This window comes from Miniopterus natalensis, chromosome 9 (genome assembly GCF_054644295.1).
Source record: "Miniopterus natalensis isolate mMinNat1 chromosome 9, mMinNat1.hap1, whole genome shotgun sequence".
Lineage (NCBI taxonomy): Eukaryota > Metazoa > Chordata > Mammalia > Chiroptera > Miniopteridae > Miniopterus > Miniopterus natalensis.
In genome coordinates, this window is record NC_142089.1 from 20,654,357 (window position 1) to 20,661,917 (window position 7,561).

Sequence of the window (7,561 nt, forward strand, 5' to 3'; positions counted from 1 at the left end):
CTTTGTGCAGTGACTCAGCCCAGTAATAAGGCCTGTCACCGGGTCCCATGTAGACTCCAGGTTCTTGCCACTCACGATGGTCCAAATCAGGCAAGGAGAATGCAGCAAGCTACTAGAGAAGGGCTGGCTGAGCCTGAGGGCCACCTTTGTATCCACTGTGTGACATGGACACGTGTTTCTCTGCTTCTCGGTCTCCCACTGAGAGGAGAGGGACAGTGATGCTCCATATAGGTTCCCTGAGGACTGCTGGGAGCCAGAGTGTGGGAGGCACTAGACAAATGCTAAATTCCTTCTACTCCACATTTCCAGAGCGACAGACGGGAAAGCCCAGGCCTAGGTGTACCAATTCTCTCTCTACTGTTTTTAACAGCAGAAATCACTACAATTATTCTGTGAGAAAGGCAATTAGGACTAGGGCCAGCAAACTGCCTTCCCTTAACTGCCTCTATCAAAAATTCAATCCAATTAAGCTTCACAACTTTGACAATGAACAATACAGTTCACTTTCTGCAGTTTTACTGAGTGCTGCTGGCTGTGGCTGCTCGGAGGGACAAGATTACAAAGGAAGGTGGCAGGCTTGGCCATCAGAGTGTCCCTCAGTGGGCTGTTCAGAGGGGTGGGCTGACATGAGGGCCTCACCTGCTCTGAGCCTGGGAGGCCAGCCATGGCCAATCCCAAGGGCCACGAGCCTCCGTGAACAGACACTGTCCATGCATTGACAAGTGCACGTTCATTGCTCGCCTGCATCTCTCAAGAGGGTGACCTCCTGGGGGCAGGGCCTAGGGCCTTGTCCACCTAAGAACCCAACAGGTGTGCAGAAGACATGCATGAAATGACAGCCAACAAAGTAAAAGAAAATGCACATACCTCGGGCCGAGCACTTCCAGTTCTAGAGATTTATCCTACAAATATACTCACACAAATTCACAAAGATTAACTGCTCACGGGTCACTATGTGTAAAAAAATCACCAAAGACAAAACCACAAATATCAAAACACACATACACACATATACCCCTCAGACAGGAAACAACCTAAATGTCCACCAAGAGGGGACTGGTTCACTATATCATGTTCCATTCAGACAATGGAATATTACGCAGCCTTTAAGACTAAAGCCACACCTGCTGATAGATAAAGATGCCTATGACACATTACATTTAAAAAAAGTAGAATGCAGTACTATTTGTATAATATGATCTCACCCTGGGAGAGGAGTCAGAACAGAACGCACCCTGTGGAACTTGCCCCAAACACGGTAACACCGGGAGCTCCTTGTCTACTGAAGAAAGGAGCAGGACTCTTGCTCTCCAGAGTTGGCAGACACCAGCAGTGGGGTTCCAAAAGCCCCACAGAATTTTGGGCTATGCCAGTCCCAAGGAGATGAACCCAAGCCTCTCCCTAGAAGGACCCGCTGTTCCCTTATCACACCTCCAATCAGCTCTGCCCTAAATCCAAAGACAAATGACAGGCACACCAGTCCTGCTCTTGACAATTCCTCTGGCAACATCCAGGCCACTTTCTCTTCCGTCTGGTCCCTTGGGTCACAGACTCCCTAAAGGCTAGAGATCCTCTATCTCTTTTGCCAAGGAGATGGCAATGTATAAACATATTTAGAGGGGACAGCTTCATTCTGAGTGACAAGAGCCCTTCTCAGTTTTGCTACATCTATGCTTTCCAACAACCAGAGTTTCTTTGAATTATCAGGCCTGTATACAGCTATACTAGGGAATCTAGACTCATGCCCAAGACAGACTGCCATTAGTCAAAAGAGGATGACCACCACTGGGCTATACTCCCTCAGGAAAGAGGACCTCAACCCAGAAAGATTACTTTTGCTTGCTGGGGGGCGAAAGCATGCTGCTACAGTTTATTTAAATGGGGCCTAGGGAACATTTTCTCAATCCACTGAGATTTTGCTTCCCAGTAATTGTCATCAGTTTGGCTCAAATAAACTCTTAAAAATCCTTAAAAAGGGGGGGAGGAGCTAGAAATTATTTTAATAATAATCATAATAAAAATTAATAATAATAAAAGGTACTCTTTGAAGCAGGAACCCTTCTTCTAGAATTTATCCTGCAGATATCTAAGCTGGGCAAGATCACATGTATACAGATAGTCACTTCAGCTTTGTTTGGAGAGCAAAAGACAGAAAATAACCTAAGTACATCAGTAAATAACTTGTTGAATAAATTACTCACAAGATGATGACACAATGTAGCCTCAAATGATCCAGACGTGGATGTACCACAGTGGAACCATCTCTAACATAGTAAGTAAATCAAAGCCAGCAATAGCATCCTTTCCCCTTTTGGGGATATTGATTACGGACCCCAAAAGATATGTAGGGAAGCTGTAGGCCGGGGGACCTTCAAAGCCACAGTATCACCTGAGTAGGTGGAGGGAAAAGAAATGGTCTTAATTCAGGCCACTTTCTTTCCCACACCACAAAGGCAAGGACAAATCCTGTAGAGAGCTCTGCAGTTACAAAGGGCTGGGTTGAAGCCTTGGAGCAGCACATCCCTCTCTCCACAGCCCAACCCTATTCAGCTCTAGCTCTGCACTCCCCTTGAACTCAGGGGATAAGGGTACTTCCCTGTGGTTTTGAGTGAGTCCTAGGTAGCCTCTGGTTGATACCTCTCCTTCCTGAGAAGAGGGACTGAATCTGCTGACCAAGCCTCTGCAGTAAACACAATCTTGGGATCTTTTTCTGGATAAGATCTCCAGGGAGCTGGGAAAGCCATCCCTCCCTGAGGGTAGCTGCTGTGCAAGACCCCATCAGCCTGTCGCTTGCTGAATCAGTGTGGACAGCGTCAGGCTGAAGGGTTGTTCTTTAGGGCCATTTGAAGGCTGCACAAATTATGGGAGTTTTTCAGACTCAGCCGCTTGAGTTTCTGAAACATTGAAGAAGTTCACCTCCCTGGGCAATCTGGACAGAGAAAAGGTGAAAAAAGGGAAGCTGCCCTTCTCTCAGGCACTGATCGGGCGGAACCAGGGGGAAGCCTGGCCCAAAGTCAGACAGGGTGCCACAGACTTCACAACTGATCCTGTCCTGTGAGAGTGTGTGCAGGGCTTACTGAATAGAGCTGGTGGATTTCACTGGTCATTGCCTTCTCCCAGCTATTCTATCTCTACACTATCATTCTCTCTGTCACCCAAACCAGGAACCTCTGAGTCACTGCCGCTGTTGCTACTCCCTCAACCATCACTTCCAAAAGCTCCCAGAGTTTAGTTGGTTCCCCACAAAACAGTCCTGCTCTCTGCCTTCCGCTCCATCCCAGCTGCCTCTGCCCTGATCCAGACCCCCACTAGCCCTTGCTTTGATTAATGCAACAGCCTCCTACAGAGATTCCAGACTCACCCTCGCCCCAATCCATCCACAGCCAGAGAGCTCTTGGGAAGATGCAAGTCTAATGTTTCCTCCACTGAAAGCATCCCATCACGAACAGAATAACTGGCTCAAGCACTTTAGCGCTGATGTCTACTTCTCCAGCATGTCCTACAGCCAGGTGCCTTCGCACCCTGTGGTTCCTAAAGTGCACACATACCAGCACACGGCCAGGCCTGTGCCATGCTGCTCCCCTGCTTAGAGGGCTTCCTGAGCCCTCAGAAAACTCTATTTGCCCTTCAAGATCCAGTTTAAGCTCTAAGGACTCTCCAAAATTCTCCCCAATCTTCTCTTCATCTTCCAGGGGAATCATTCCTTCCTCCGGGCTCCCACTACATGCTGCACAGACTTCTGTGAGAGATTTGCCAAGCTCTATGCAAGTGCTAATTGGTTAAGAGATTGCCCTGTCCCGCTGCCTACCTCTCTGCTCTCCTGCCCCACTCACCTCCCCACCCCATACCCAGCAACACATGGGAGCTCATGTGTGTAAAACTTGGGATCTAGATTTTGAGCCACCACACACACCAATGTGTGAGATGTTTCTTGCTGATACCAATTCAGACACCAGACTAGGGTCACTAATAGGGACACATGGGAGAAACTCTAAACACTTTTTCTTGTACTTTAAAATACGATTTTTCCCTCTGCATTCCTATTTCTATTTTAAAAAGTGATTCTTTTAAAGAGTCAAGCTGAACCATCTGAATGGCTCCTATATAGATTGGTAAACTCCCCTCGGATTTTCTTTTCAGAAAGAATGTAATAAAATTCTGGGATTCTGTCATCCCTTAGGACACTTCTGACAGCTCAATGGGACACAGTTCTAGTTGCCACTAACTGCATTGGCTAGTTTTGGAAGTTCTTTCCTGCAGCCTGTTATAACAGCTAACACTCGGTGTGTGTTAAATGCTCAACCTGCCACATCTTAATCCTCACAACTGCCCTACTAGGGAGGGGTTCTGATTGTCCCCATTTCACAACTGAGAAAGCTGGGCATGGAGAGAATAAGTAACCTCTAGTGACTGGCAGGACTGGGATTAGAACCCAGATCTGACTGCAGAGCCAAGTAGGCTCTTAACCACTACAAGCTGCTGCCTTCCCAAAAGGTCACATTAAAGGCATAAGAGAGTAAATGCGGGACCCACTACAACTGGCCTTGTGAGAGGGCAGCCTCACTTCTCCAGCTGCTCAAGCAACCTGTAATCCCAAGAAAGAGGGGCATACCTGTCAGGCACTTCTGTGCTAGGCAGAACAGCCCAGGACAATGTAAGGAGCTTGTCACCTGTCACTGGTTACATACAATGCTTTCTCAGCAAAGACCCACCACCCCAGCACCAATTCTCCTCTTAGAGGCCTGCAATGGCTTCTGAAGAGGTCTCCAGCCCTTTAGTCTCTCCTCTTCCTTCTTCTGCTGGGACTCAAGGGAGATAGTTCTAAAACTAGATCCAATTATGACATTCCTCTGCTTAAAACCTTTTCACTGGCTCCCCATGCCCTTGGCACAAGGTCCCAAATTGTTAATGTGGTGTTCCCTTGTCAACCTATACTGCCTAACCTTGCACCATGTCAACTTTCCTACCACCATATGGAACAGTCTGAGGTTTCTGGAGTAAACCTCGAGAGTCCTTGTCTCTAAGTAGAACACCTAGCTCCCTCACTCTCACCTGGTTAAGCCTTCCCATCCTTCTAGACACAGTTCCCACGTCATCACTTTGGCCACCCCTTCCCAGGACCCTCCCCTCACCCAAGCTAAGCTAGGCTGGGCTCCCACAGCCCTTCCTCTGCTGGGCTCCCATAGCCCTCCTGTTCCTGCTGCTACTAGCTTTTTTATTTTTTAAAAATATGTTTTTATTAATTTTAGAGAGAGAGGGAGAGGGACAGAAACATCGATGTGAGAGAGAAAAATTGACCAGTCACCTCCCATACGCACCCCAACCAGGGTGAACATGGATCAAACCTGCAACCCCGGTTTTGAACCAGCAACCTTTTGGTGCACAGGATGACGCTCGACCAACTGAGCCACACTGACCAGGGCCCTATTAGCTTTTTTAGACCACATTTCAATTATCTGTTTATAGGTCTGTCTCCCTTTACCAAACCATAAGCTTGAAATAAGAATAATAGCTAACATTTACTGAATTTTTATTATGTGTTAGATATGGTTCTACGGGTTTTACATGTGTTAACTTTTAAAATTTTCCTAACAACTCTGTTATCACCCATTTTAGAGATGATACTACTAAGGCACAGAGAGGTTAAGCAATGTGCCCAAGGTCACACAGCTAGAAAGCTACAGAGCCAGAATTTGAAATCAGAAAATCTGGCTCCAAAGTCTACTCTTTAAAAAAATTTTATTTATTTATTTATTGATTCTTTTAGAGAGAGGGAAGAAGGGGGAGAGAGGGAGAGAGAGATGCACGTCAATTTGTTGTTACACTTATTTATGCATTCATTGGTTGCTTCTTGCATGTGCCCTGACTGGAGATCGAACCCACAACCTTGGCATATGGGGAGGACTCTCTAATCAACTGAGCTACCTGGCCAGGGCCTCCAAAGCCCACTCTTAACCATTATAATATAGGGCACTTGCCTCTCCAGGCAAGGATACTGTTGCTGTCATGTGGGGAATGAATGAATGAATGAATGAATGAATGAGGGCTATCTCCAGACTGTCTAGATCTAACCCGCAAACAACTGGCACAGCAGGGCCATCAGAACGCTGGAGCAGCTCACAAGCACTGTTTACAAACAATTACATATTCTGCTCTCCCTTATCTCATGAAAGCTAAGCCAAGAGGGAAAGGAGCCCAGCCCAGAGTGACTACCCTCTTCCCCACTGCTCTCAAAACCAAGCAAAGCCAACCGGTTTCCTCCCGTGACTTAAAACAGAGCAAAGTCTATCCTGCCACAGAAGGCGGCTGTCATCTCTTCCTTCCGCCAACAAACTGGCATCAAACCTACGGAGTGGGGGTGGGCAGAGACCTCGGCGTCGGGAATCCCAACACCCCCTCCTACTGGCTGGAAGGTGAGGCCAAGTGGCGTGGGAATGGGCGGGCCTGACCCGGCAAGACAGGTGAAACAGAGACCACAGCAGCGAGCTCTCTCCTTGGAAAAGGCCGACCAAAACGTACCATTAGCAAGCAGGTAGCTCTGACCCGCACCTGAACGCCGCCCAGGAGGCGAACATTCCCCAGCAGCGATGGTGCCTGTGCCAACGGGTGAGGGATCCTGGAGGAAGCCCTGGCTGGCTCTCCCTGGGGACTCGTTCTAACTTTCAAGTCACTCTCGGATCAGCAGGGAAGCATGGGCGCCGGTGCCTTCACTTACTGGCGGAGTGACTCCAGGCAAGGCTGGCAGTGTCCACCTCCCAGGGCTTTCGCCGGGCTGAGGCTCCCCGCGGCCCTCCGTCCCCTGCGCGCAGCAGCTCCCGCCCCCGCCGCCCGGGAACGGCAGACCCCAGCAGAAAAGGGGGCATTCTCTGTTGCCATTTCTGTCACAGCCAGACGGCCTCGGCTGTCACCACGGTCCCATCGCCACTGCCGCTGAGGCCCGCCCAGAAAACCCGCACCCCCCGCCCGGTTCCCTGCTCCCGGACCCTTGCCCTCACCTTCTCCCGGTGATCAGCGCTGATCGCCCATAGTCCGTAGCCCGGAGCCGGGACTGCTCGGAGCTCCGTCCCGGGGGGGGCCGGGGCCGAGTCGGGGGCGTGGGAGCCGCTCACCGCCGCCTCCCAGCGCAGCAGCCCGAGCTGCGGCCGCCGCCGCCGCCTCCCTCCATGGCTGCGGCGCCGCCACCTGACAACGGAAGTGACGCACCGCCCCCTCCTTCTGGCTCCAGCCGCAGCCCCGCCCCTTCTCCGGGCCCCGCCCCTCGCCCGTGTCTAGGGCTTCACGGCCTTGGGATTGGGCACCATCTTGATGATGGGCGGAAGCCTTCAGGCAAGAGGCCAGATTCCAATTGCAGATTGGTTCAGGGCGACATCTGTGAAACGATTGGAGGCTGAGACGCTAAGGGGCGGTACTTACCTCATCTAAGTTTGCCGAGAGACTGGGCCTGAGGCACCGCCCCCGCCCCTACTCCACGGCACCTTGCGCGCCCTGCGGTCTTCGCCCTGCGAGGTTTGGAGAAGACTCCGGCAGTTGGGAGATCGGCCGGTTGTAGTGTATTTATTAG

The 7,561-nt window shown here is 50.2% G+C and overlaps 1 protein-coding gene across 1 annotated transcript in view; it reads right to left on the reverse strand.

The window, feature by feature from the left end:
• STK40 (serine/threonine kinase 40) overlaps window positions 1–7,164 on the reverse strand; it is a 37,907-nt gene extending 30,743 nt beyond the window's left edge. The window contains exon 1 of the mRNA XM_016218511.2: window positions 6,996–7,164. The gene's annotated coding sequence lies outside the window, so the exon portion shown is untranslated. The remainder of the gene's footprint in view (window positions 1–6,995) is intronic.
• Window positions 7,165–7,561: the final 397 nt, after the last annotated feature.